This window comes from Pleurodeles waltl, chromosome 6 (assembly GCF_031143425.1).
Source record: "Pleurodeles waltl isolate 20211129_DDA chromosome 6, aPleWal1.hap1.20221129, whole genome shotgun sequence".
Taxonomy (NCBI): Eukaryota; Metazoa; Chordata; class Amphibia; order Caudata; family Salamandridae; genus Pleurodeles; species Pleurodeles waltl.
Window position 1 is genome coordinate 1,242,934,559 of NC_090445.1, and position 12,984 is coordinate 1,242,947,542.

Genomic DNA, 12,984 nt, shown 5'->3' on the forward strand with positions numbered 1-12,984 from the left:
TGCAGGCATGTCATGCAACGTCAAAAAAACTCACAAAGCCTTGGCAAACCATAAATGTGATGAAAGACACAGCCATGTTGAAACTTGCATGTTCTACTCATAGCTGTCAGGATAATTCACACAATCAAAATACACTCATAGTGCATGCAACACAGGCTAGGGAAGGAAGCTGTGTGTGAGTGATCATGTCTAACAAAGAAATGGGGAAGGACAGCTGAGACACTCCTTTACTTTACTTAGACATCCAATGTGTGGAGGTGACTCAGACACTGTACAAGTGCTGTGCCTTGTGTCCAGTGATGTGTGGGGGGTCAGCTATCTCATCTTGCAGACACCAGAAATGTAATCACAAATATTGCTTAGCCTGCATAAGAAGCAATGTCCATTATCAGAGTTGACAAGTATGACTGACTATGAAGCGCATGAATGAAGGGACAGTGAGGATGAGAAAGATGTGTACCAAGGGGCATCTGCAGAGAGTGTGCCAGCAACGTTGATCTAGAAGCATCCATTACACAATCTGCCTTCAATGTGTGTGAATGATGACACATTGTCAAATGCTCAATGTACTAGAAAACAATGTTGCCATTTAACACCAGACAAATATTCACACACATTGAGTAAGACAGTACACATCCCAGTCACATTGCAACAACTACAACTTTGTGCTAGGCCATCACAAACAAGTGTGACAGAAGTGGCAAATGACACTATCTGTACCCTGGGTCTGCAGATATAGCCCGTTCCACTATCTAGCAATGACCTAACAATGCATCAGAGCAACAAATCTCACATATGTAGGCATAGGCATGTCAATCCCTAGTAAATGATGGGACAGGTCCAACACAAGCAACCTTTAAGTATCTAGTACCTAATAGGGCAAGGCTGACACCAACAACCTAAAAGTTACCAAAACATAGCTGGGCATGGGACTACATTTATGCAGTTGGATGCCTGCAGCTGACAGTGCACTGCATAATTTAAACTTGAGGATGCCAACCACCCCTCATCCCAGAGGGGGCTACATCCACTCTCAACTCTCTCATTCCAAGAGCATCCTATTGTGTGCTAAAAGGGAAATCTGGCAAAAAAAAGGTTGAGTAATTGTTCAGTCAAAAGGTATGTGCTAACCAAATTCTCATGAAAATGTATCCCACATGTCACACCTAGGCGGTCTAGGCTTGATGTGACCTATATCATTGTGCATGGACAAATGAGAACATTCACTATATGGCATGGTATCTGTTGAATATTAAAATTCCAAACATATGAGTACAGTACACATGTGTTTACATAAGGGAACATGTTAAACACTGATATGAGCACACAGCTTTGCTATGATGGTGCAAAATTATCCATGATGGAATTGAAAATTTGTAGCAGCCACAGCCCTAAACACACCACTGTAGTATACATTAATGATCACATATGAAAAACACTTTTCAATCACTACCTTATGACATACAATACCATGACTTATGTCAGTACATCATATCCAAGAAATTGCATCCATGAGGAACTGTACTTTACACATGTTGCATAACATTTTGATGACTGGCCCTAGGGACACATCAGAGTTTGTCACACACTTGCACTTACATAGTTCTGAGTTAGCGGATCAGAAACCAAACCAAGTCACCTCCATCCCTAGGTAAGCATTTGTCAAGGGTAATATGTGCGTAAACATGTTTTGCACATGGGCCAGCTACATATGCTGGGTGGTGAAACAAATAGAAGAAATACCAAAATGACATTGTGTTAGACCAACACATATGTACACTCACAGTACATACATTGGTCACATGTGAAAACATGAATGTGGGAAAATGTATCATACCCATACACATTTGTAACCACTTTCAGTCATCCCATGCATCGCACATACCTACATACATGTGGAAACACATTTCAGTATTTCCGGTAAAAGAAATGACAATGCATGCATTCATGTGTAGCCATTGTGTTCAATATGAAAGGCGCATGGCTCCTGTGCATGAAATTTGACACTGAGTACCCTGTCAGCCTACCTTCTAAAATTCACATATGCCCATCATTTGTTAAAAGAATTGACACATTTTGGGCCAGAAGTAGGAAACTCCTGCATTGCGACTCGCAAATTGTTAGTCTGTCAACTTGCATCAATGAGAAGGGCAGCAATGCGCTGACAATTAGCACATTCCAGACTTTGTACCCTGTGTTTCGTCTGAATAATTTGAAGTGCACCAAAGAAAACACACGTGTCATGGTGCCAGGGTACATGCTTACCAGGAACTACTGTCCATGTCCATCAGTGTCTTGACCACAGTAGTATTTTACATAGTCATGTTAATGTAATAACAAACATGACGTGTGAGCACAGGAGTCATGGATGCGTGTGTTCCTTGAGTCATGTATGTGCAGTGATCAAGTGTTACAGACACTATGTGACAGTGGAGTGGAAGTAAAAGGTACAGACATATGGGACACTATCATAGAACAGCTGGAGCAAAAAGACGACATACGACCCCCCTGAACTAGATAAGCGATCAATCCAGTAACAAACTTATCCGAACACCACTTATTAGTGAAGTTTAGCCAACATGCAAATAATAACCTCAAAACTACAATTGACTTGAACTATGCACTACCTTAACCCCTCCCTGGACATACCTCCTCCTCCCTCCCTGAAGGATCATTTCCTTATTTAACACTGGACACAAATAGGCAACACACACAAACATGACAATTAATACATGGCATCACCTGTTACTAAGTTCCACAGCGGGTTTCCTTCTTGCTGGTTTGTTTTCCTTTTTTGTTGTTGTTTTTTTTCCTTTTTCGTTTCGCTTCCCCCTAAATTCTGTAGCCTTATTTGGCAGCAGATCGTATATTGAACGCTATACCGACAAAATATGAAAATTGTAATGAAACGTTAAATGTAAAGATAAAATGTCAAAAAAGCGGAGATATATCCAGCAAATGTACATGCTGTTAAAATTAATAAACAGATTTGAAAAAAAAAAAATGTATGTGCAGTGACACAACAATGTGCTATGCGTCTGGAAATTGTCAGTGGACTGTCCTCTGCAAAATGTTACTTATGTAGTTGAGACATGTATGTGTGGGTCAAGCCCATATATGTACATGTTTGCATTGCCTATAAATGTCTGAAAAGTTACATTTTATAGGGGGTACTTGGTCATTCCCTAAACTGACTCATCTATTTTAATCAGCTAAACATGTGGAATATGTGACACTTGTCCATGGTGTTCAACATTCACAGAGCGATGTTTTATTTCATGTCTTGCAGGTGGACCTGCCTCCTACACCATTGCTGAGCTTGCAAGGTTTGTGTACCCTGATGCTGCCAGTAAGTGTTACCTTGCATTTCTAACGTGTAGTGCAAGGGTTGTGTGTGAGGTTGTATGATTTGTTCAATGTCATGTTAAAATAGCATGTGTGGCAATTAGGACAACGTTATCCATCCTTGGATATTGACAGAATGTCTGATGTCTTGTTGAGGATGTGGAATGCAACAAATTCATGCACTTGTGGTAACGAGTGCAGCAAAAGCCTTGTGATTTTTGGAAAAGGTATGTACAGGCACAAACACAGTGATGTCAGTCACGAAATGTGGCAGAAGTGCTGGGTTCAAAAATGTATGGATGTTGGCAACATTATTGGTCACAGCACATGTTTCTGCACTGTGTGCCACACACAGCACACAGTAACTCCGCGCATGTTACGATTAAGGACCATGGGAAGAGGTCATTAAGGGGCTTATCAATGAGCTACTTGCGCTGCCAGTGCTTCATTTCTCTTTAGTAAAAAAGTGGTGCACAGGCCACCCAAGGGCTTTTTGAGAAGCCCCATAGTTAGTTGAGTCCACATTGAAGCTGCAGCCCTTGTTCTGATGAGTGAAGTACATGTCTAAAACGCAAAGCAAAAAGATGTATGCAGAGGGACATACATGAGCTATCCTGCATGATGAGTACAACCGAGCATGATCCCATTACTTGATGTATGGGATGTGCCTGGTAAATACTTGGTACTTAGGAGATGTTAGGAGCTTGTCCACTGATAGTGTGCAACATCAGTTAACCTTTGTCAGTCAACACAAGCTTTATTCGATCAACTGATCATCAAAGCAATACAAAGAATAAATAAATATCATCATAAAATCAATAATATAAATAGTAAAATCCCATTAGAACCAGCAGAAAAAGGGCATCATTAAAATTCATTATTTGCATAAAAATTTCGAACACGCCATGCTGCCACTAAAAACCTACTAACAGCGTAGACTACTACAGTAGAATTATGCCTTTTAAAACCCTCAAGGCTATCTCACATTTTCTTATTTTCATTTCTTGACAGATTTTACAGATCCATTTTGTCCTAGGAGATAAATAGGCAGGGCAAAAAACCATAAAGTGCTCAATAGTTTCAGGGGTAACACCACACACAGGACATATGTCAGTTGTAACATTTGGTCCCCATCTACTCGTTAAAGACTTCAGTGGCAGTGACCCAAAATGAAATCTAGCATATAGGTAGTCATTAGAACATTGGCGGTAAAAGCCTCTTACCGCCGTGCAGAAGACCGCCAACACACCGCCGCGGCCGCAGAATTCCGCCACAGCTATTATGACCCACAGCTCGTAATCCGCCAAAATTCAGACACCCACACAAGTCCGCCACACCAAAGGTCAGTGATAAACTGGCGATAACAAATCCTCCACCGTCACGCCAACAGAAATACGCCCACACTATCACAACCCATGAATCCACACAGCGGTCTTTCAACTGCGATATTCCATTGGCGGTACACATTGCTGCGCTCAAAATACAACACTCTTACAAAACACAACCACATTGGACAATTCCAAATACACACACCTGATACACATACACACACCACTCCCACACACCCAATACAATATAAAACGCACACCCACATCACCCACAAACCCTTACGACCACAAATCACGAACGAAGGCCAGAGAGAGACACCACCATCAACAATACAAGCATCCGCAGGCACACAACACCATCACCCACATAACTTCCACGCACCTCACACTACACACCACTACATATCAGCACACTTATCACCCCACACACCAGCCCACACATCACTTACACCACCCCATGGCACGGCAAAGACACCCCAGGTTCTTGAAGGAGGAGCTCAGGGTCATGGTGGAGGAAATCGTCCGGGTAGAGCCACAGCTATTCGGATCACAAGTGCAGCACACCTCCATTGCAAGGAAGATGGAGCTATGGCGAAGAATAGTGGACAGGGTCAACGCAGTGGGACAGCACCCAAGAAATCTGGAGGACGTCTGGAAGAGGTGGAATGACCTACGGGGGAAGGTGCGTTCCGTGGTCTTAAGACACCACCTGGCGGTTCAGCGGACTAGAGGCGGACCCCCACCTCCTCCCCCACAACTAACAACATGGGAGGAGCAGGTCTTGGCAATTCTGCATCCTCGCAGGAGTAGGTGGAGGAATGGACTCTGGTAAGTCAAATCTTAACTATTACATCCCTGCCTTACCTGCATGCCAGCACATACCCCTACCCTCACCCTCACCCCCATCACTCTAACTCCTCACAAATGTTCCAACATCACAAACCACACATCCTAACACCAAGCCCTGCATGCAACAACAAAGCATGGACACCCATCACTAAAGCATGCCCACTGCACATACCCATACACCCCCCTAAACCATCATCACACAAGGTCCCACACAGGAATGCTAGCACTGGGGTACACGGTCGCCCACCCATTGCACACCATGACACACACAGATGCAATAATCATGCCTGTATACACATGCAGGACCCCTACCCAACGTCACCAGACAGGAGGGACCACACATGTCCACACCACCAACAGAAGAGGCCCACAGTGATGACAGCACCTGTGTCCAACTGGATCTAGATGACCAGCCCGGCCCATTGGCGACCTCGGGACAGTTAGTAACCCTCAACCAGTCACAGGCCACTACAGAGCTTCCCCCCTCTGGAAATACCAGCACAGCACCCACCCAGCAGGCCCATACCTCCGTTCCCAGGACACGTCAATCAGCTGTGTGTCCACCACTACAGGGAACCCAGGCTAACCCACCACCCCAACAACAACAGGGACCTGGGGGCAGTGGTAGTGGGCACACGGTCCAGGGGACGGAGGCACAGGAACACAGGGGAACTGGGAGGGCTGCTGTGCGACAGGGGGCGGACAGGCCCAGGGAACCAACTCTCCACGAGGCCCTCTCCTCCATCATGGGAGCCAACCACCACTCCCAGGAGACGATGGCAATGGTACTGGCCAAGTTTCAGGAGACCCAGCACCTGCAGGAGGAACAGTATATGGGCTTCAGGGAGGAACTCAGAACCATCAATTCCACCCTGGGCACCATCGTAGGGGTGCTGAAGGAAGTACTTAACACCAGGAGGGACACTGTGGCATTACAAGGGGCCCCTGACACTAGCATGGACGATGAACTGCCCACCACCTCCGCCGGCGCAGTGGACAGGAGGCATCGCCACAGGACCACCACACCAGCACCCCACCCCCTGCAGAGGGAGAACCACTTCGTAAACGGTCCCTGAGATCCAGGACAAAGACAGAGAACGATGCCAAGTCCCCCGCCAAGAAATGAGACCACCCTGATTGTCATCCTACTGTCCCACTTTGTCACCCTGTCCATCCTTAAACTGCCCCAGCTCAACTTCCTATGCCCATATGGGCAATGCACCTGTGAGACTAATAGACTGGACTCTGACATGGACATTCCTCCGCCATCAACCCTCACCATTTTACAACCCCCTCCACTATTGAGCACTTAAATAAACACCCTTAAAGCACAAAACAATGTGGAGTCTGTCTGTGATTTCGGAATACTGTATTAGCAATAACTGTGGCAAGAAGCATTTTCATTGGTAATGTCAACATACCTATGTCACACAGCTCTAGTCCATGAGGAATCAAAGCAGATGTCACATTGTGGGACCCACATCTGTGAAATCGTAAGGGAAAGTGACAACTCAGTGACCATACACTGGGTGAAAACGACAGACAGTAGAGAGGTAGTAGTGTTTAAGTAAATGCAGTAGGCAGGTTTGTATTCTTACCTGTGTCTCACTGGAAATATTGCTGGATCACTGAGTCCCTGTTGTCCATGTCTTCTTCCTCTGCTTCCTCGTCTTCACTGTCCACAGGCTCCACAGCTGCAACAACACTGCCATCTGGACCATCCTCCTGCAGAAAAGGCACCTGTCGTCGCAAAGCCAAGTTGTGAAGCATACAGCAGGCCACGATGATCCGGCACACCATCTTTGGTGAGTAGATTAGGGATCCTCCTGTCATATGGAGGCACCTGAACCTGGCCTTCAGGAGGCCGAAGGTCCGCTCGATTACCCTCCTAGTTCACCCATGGGCCTCATTGTAGCGTTCCTCTGCCCTTGTCCTGGGATTCCTCACTGGGGTCAGTAGCCATGACAGGTTGGGGTAACCAGAGTCACCTGCAAATGGCGAGGGACAACTGTTAGACACACACAAACCTGGAGGGAGATCCCCAGACCCAGACAACTATTCCCACTGACTAGCTTCCAGGTGCTCACCTAATAGCCACACACGGTGCCTCTGAAGTTGACCCATCAAATAAGGTATGCTGCTATTCCGCAGGATGTAGGCGTCATGCACTGAGCCAGGGAACATGGCATTCACATGGGAGATGTACTGGTCTGCCAAACATACCATCTGTACATTCATGGAATGATAACTCTTCCGGTTTCTGTACACCTGTTCAATCCTGTGGGGGGGTACCAAAGCCACATGTGTCCCATCAATGGCACCTATGATGTTGGGGATATGTCCCAGGGCATAGAAATCACCTTTCACTGTAGGCAAATCCTCCACCTGAGGGAAAACGATGTAGCTCCGCATGTGTTTCAGCAGGGCAGACAACACTCTGGACAACACGTTGGAGAACATAGGCTGGGACATCCCTGATGCTATGGCCACTGTTGTTTGAAATGACCCACTTGAAAGGAAATGGAGCACTGACAGCACCTGCACTTGAGGGGGGATTCCTTTGTGGGATGGCGGATAGTTGATATCAGGTCTGGCTCCAACTGGGTACACAGTTCCTGGATTGTGGCACAGTCAAGCCTGTATGTGATGATCACATGTCTTTCCTCCATTGTCGACAGGTCCACCAACGATTGGTACACCGGAGGATGCCGCCATCTCCTCCCATGTCCCAGCAGACGGTGCCTATGAAGGACAACAGTGAGCACAGAGTCAAACAACTCAGAGGTACGTACCCACAGCTTACACAGAACACCATTCATAATCAAAAAGTGGCCTGTATGTGTGTTGAGTCTAGGCCTAGGTATGTGTGGCGGCTGCCTGACCTCTAAAGTGGGACAATGGGATGTGAGGTAACTGCGCTGGTATTGTACACCGTCACCGTAGGCGGTCGAAGACTGCGGCGCAATGCTGCATTGGTTAACATTGGACCCTATGGGTCCCAGGAGCCAATGACGATGTATGCCGGCGGTGAAGGTACGCACCGCCGCGGACGTGACCGCCTTTTTCTATCTGTTCAATCACTCGATACCTGATCTTCGACAGGAGAGGACCTACACTGCAAGTGCTGCTGTGACCTCGGTCTGGAAGAGACAATGGCTCGAGTGTCTGGGGAAAGGGCCCCTGCCTTCACATCAGAGGAGTTGGAGAAACTCGTGGACGGGGTCCTCCCCCAGTATACGCTACTCTACGGTCCTCCAGGCAAACAGGTAAGTACACTGGGAGCATGCTGTATGGGCTATGCCTGTGTGGAGAGGGGTGGATGTAAGAAGGAAGGGGGAGATTGTGGCGTGCATGAAACGACGGTGAGTGCATGTGCCACATGGCAAGGGTAGGGATGGGGGCCAATCACTTTGACAGTGCAGTTGGCAATAACTTTCTTGGCGCCATCGCCAAGGACGTCCGGACCCTAGGGGTCTACCACAGACGGAGCACCCACTGCCGTAAAAGATGGGAGGACATTCACAGCTGGAGCAAGAAGACGGGGGAGGCTCAGCTGGGGATGGCCTCCCAATGTGGGAGGGTTGCCCGTCGCACCATGACCCCCCTGATGTTCAGGATCCTGGCGGTGGCGTACCCGGAGTTGGATGGGCACTTGAGGGCATCACAGCAGCCACAAGGGGGTGAGTACACTCGCATTCTGATGATTTTGCGTGCAGTGGAGGTGGGGAGGTGGGCTGTGGGTTTCCCTAGCCCAGGGCAAGTTTAGTAGGCAAGGTCCCTCCGTAAGGCAGGCCATGTGGCACCACACCCCACCTCTGTAGAGTACCAAGTACACCTAGTCATGCCCCTGTGTCATCCATGTGTGCAGATGTCATCCAAAGCCTTTTAGGCCATTTCCCAGGAATTGAGCAGTGGAGCCCAAGAGCGCAATGTAGTGCAGGGGGCTTCTGTGTCTGTCGTGTCCGCCAACGGTAGCAGTAATGCATGCACTCAACGTGTCTTTCTTCTGTCGTCCCCCCATTTTTGTGGTCTCCCTGTTCTTGTGTGCATTAGCATCATCAGGTGGAGGAGCAGTGGCACCGGAGCATGAGGGGGCTGCATCCCACATGGCCATGGAGGGCCACACTACGGAATCGGACTTCACCAGTGGGACGGAGGGCGAGAGGAGCTCCACGGCGGGGACAGGAGCTGAGACCAGTGACACAGACTCGTCCTCTGATGGGAGCTCCCTTGTGGTGGCGGCAACATCTGTTCCCCCCCATCTACAGGTACAGCCGCGACCCTCCCCTTCCAACACCGTCCTTCCAGGAGCCCCTCAGCCTTCGCCCCGTGCCCTCTCACCCGGGAGGGTGGGCATCACATTCATCCCAGGCACCTCAGGCCCTGCCCCTGTCACCCCTGCTGCCCTCAGTGAGGAGGCCATTGACCTCCTCAGGTCCCTCACTGCTGGGCAGTCTACCATTTTGAATGCCATCCAGGGTGTAGAAAGGCAGTTGCAACAAACAAATGCATTCCTGGAGGGCATTCATTCTGGTCAGGCGGCCGTTCAGTGAGCTTTTCAGACTCTGGCCTCAGCACTGATGGCAGCTATTGTCCCTGTCTCTAGCCTCCCTCCTCCAACTTCCTCCACCCCGACCCAATCCCATGTACCTCAGCCTATCCCAAGCACACCTACAGACCAGCATGCACACACGTCAACACCCAAGGAAAGCTCAGGCAAACACAAGCACCACACATCCCATAGGCACTCACGCAAGCATCACACACATGCAGACATAGCAACATCCACTGCCTCCACTGTATTCCCCTCCTCCTCGTCTCCCTCCTCCCGCCCTGTCTTGTCTACACTCACACCTGCATGCACTACCTCTACAGCCACTACTACCATCACAAGCACACCCACCACCACACCCCGCTCACGTGCAGTCACCACCCCCACTACCATTCACACGTCCCCTGTGTCCTCTCCCATTGTGTCTGTGACGCCCCCTCCCAAGATTCACAAACGCACGCACACACCCAACCAACAGCCATCCACCTCACGACAGCCTCCAGCGCATGCACTTTCACCCAATGTCAGCAAACGAACACCTCCTACAACCACAACCTCTTCCTCCACTCCCAAACCCCCTCCAGCTACCCCTCCCAGTGTGTCCCAAAAACTTTTCCTGTCCAACCTTGACCTCTTTCCCACACCTCCCCCACCCGCCGGTCTCATAGGTCCCGAACTAGCACCTCAGCCACAACATCTCCGGGACCAGTGGTGCCTGTAGTCACCGGAATATGGAGTGCACCGGCCACCAGGGCAGCCAGTGTGGCACAGAGCCACAGCACAGACAGTCCCCCACCTGTGAAGCATCAGAAGTTGGTCAGTGTCCGGCGGGACAGGGGGAAGACTCCAGCCACCAAAGCCGCGCCCAGGGGTACAGGTGGGAGTGTGGAGTCAGCTGCAATACCTTCCAAGGTGGGGAAGGGGCACAGGAAGGTCAGCAAGTCTGGGAAGAGCAGCACGGCGGAGAAGACCACCATCATCCCAGCTGCCCAGGAGGCAACCACCAGCACCAGCACAGCTGCCCAGGAGGCCACCGCCAGCACAAGCCCAGCTGCCCAGGATGCCACCGCCAGCACCAGCCCAGCTGCCCAGGAGGCCACCACCAGCACAAGCCCCGCTGGGCCATGAAGGACTGCTAGCAAAAGCCCCGCTGGGCCATGAAGGACCGCGAGCAAAAGCCCCGCTGGGCCATGAAGGACCGCCAGTACAAGCCCCGCTGGGCCATGAAGGTCCGCCAGCAGCTGAGTCACTGCAATGGAGACCGCCGTCTTAAGCACCGCTGAACAGGGCACCGCCGTCTCATGCACCGCTGAACAGGGCACTGCCGTCTCAAGCACCCCTGAACAGGGCACCGCCGTCTCAAGCACCGCTGAACAGGGCACCGCCGTCTCAGGCACCACTGAACAGGGCACCGCCGTCTCAAGCACCGCTGAACAGGGCACCGCCGTCTCAGGCACAGGCACCGCTGAACAGGGCACCGCCGTCTCAAGCACCGCTGAACAGGTCACTGCCGTCTCAGGCACCGCTGGCCCATGAGCACCAAGGGCACTGATGCTACTGAGTCCGTCACGGGCAGAATGAAGCACTCTGGGCACAATGCCCCCTCCAGAACCAGTGGAGAGATCTATCCACTACCTCTGTCCTTAGCAGGATGAAGCACTCTGGGCACCATGCCCCCTCCAGAACCAGTGGAGACTGTCATCCACTACCCCTGTCCTTAGCAGGATGAAGCACTCTGGGCACCATGCCCCCTCCAGAACCAGTGGAGAGATCTATCCACTACCTCTGTCCTTATCAGGATGAAGCACTCTGGGCACCATGCCGCCTCCAGAACCAGTGGAGACTGTCATCCACTACCTCTGACCCTAGCAGGATGAAGCACTCTGGGCACAATGCCCCCTCCAGAACCAGTGGAGACTGTCATCCACTACCTCTGTCCTTAGCAGGATGAAGCACTCTGGGCACAATGCCCCCTCCAGAACCAGTGGAGACTGTCATCCACTACCTCTGTCCTTAGCAGGATGAAGCACTCTGGGCACAATGCTCCCTCCAGAACCAGTGGAGACTGCCATCCACTACCTCTGTCCTTAGCAGGATGAAGCACTCTGGGCACAATGCCCCCTCCAGAACCAGTGGAGACTGTCATCCACCACCTCTGTCCTTAGCAGGATGAAGCACTCTGGGCACAATGCCCCCTCCAGAACCAGTGGAGACTGCCATCCACTACCTCTGTCCTTAGCAGGATGAAGCACTCTGGGCACCATGCCCCCTCCAGAACCAGTGGAGACTGTTATCCACTTGAGAGACTGTGGCTTTGCACTCCCAGGATGGAACAGTGGGCAAGCCACCCACTGTAAAGACTTGAGAGACTGTGGCTTTGCACTCCACAGGATTGAACAGTGGGCAAGCCACCCACTATATAGACTTGAGAGACTGTGGCTTTGCACTCCCCAGGATGGAACAGTAGGCAACCCACCCACTGTAGAGACTTGAGAGACTGTGGCTTTGCACTCCCCAGGATGGAACAGTGGGCAACCCACCCACTGTATAGACTTGAGAGACTGTGGCTTTGCACTCCCCAGGATGGAACAGTGGGCAACCCACCCACTGTAGAGACTTGAAAGACTGCGGCTTTGCACTCCCCAGGATGGAACAGTGGGCAAGCCACCCACTGTATAGACTTGAGAGACTGTGGCTTTGCACTCCCCAGGATGGAACAGTGGGCAAGCAACCCACTGTACAGACTTGAAAGACTGTGGCTTTGCACTCCCCAGGATTAAACAGTGGGCATGTGGCCCCCTTGTGGATTTGGCGTTGTGCACTCAAGCGGCTGAGGTGCCCCCCTTTCCCTCCCCCTGAGGTGCATGTTTTGTTGCTCTTTGATGCTCCTGCAGTGTTCTCTCCGTCATG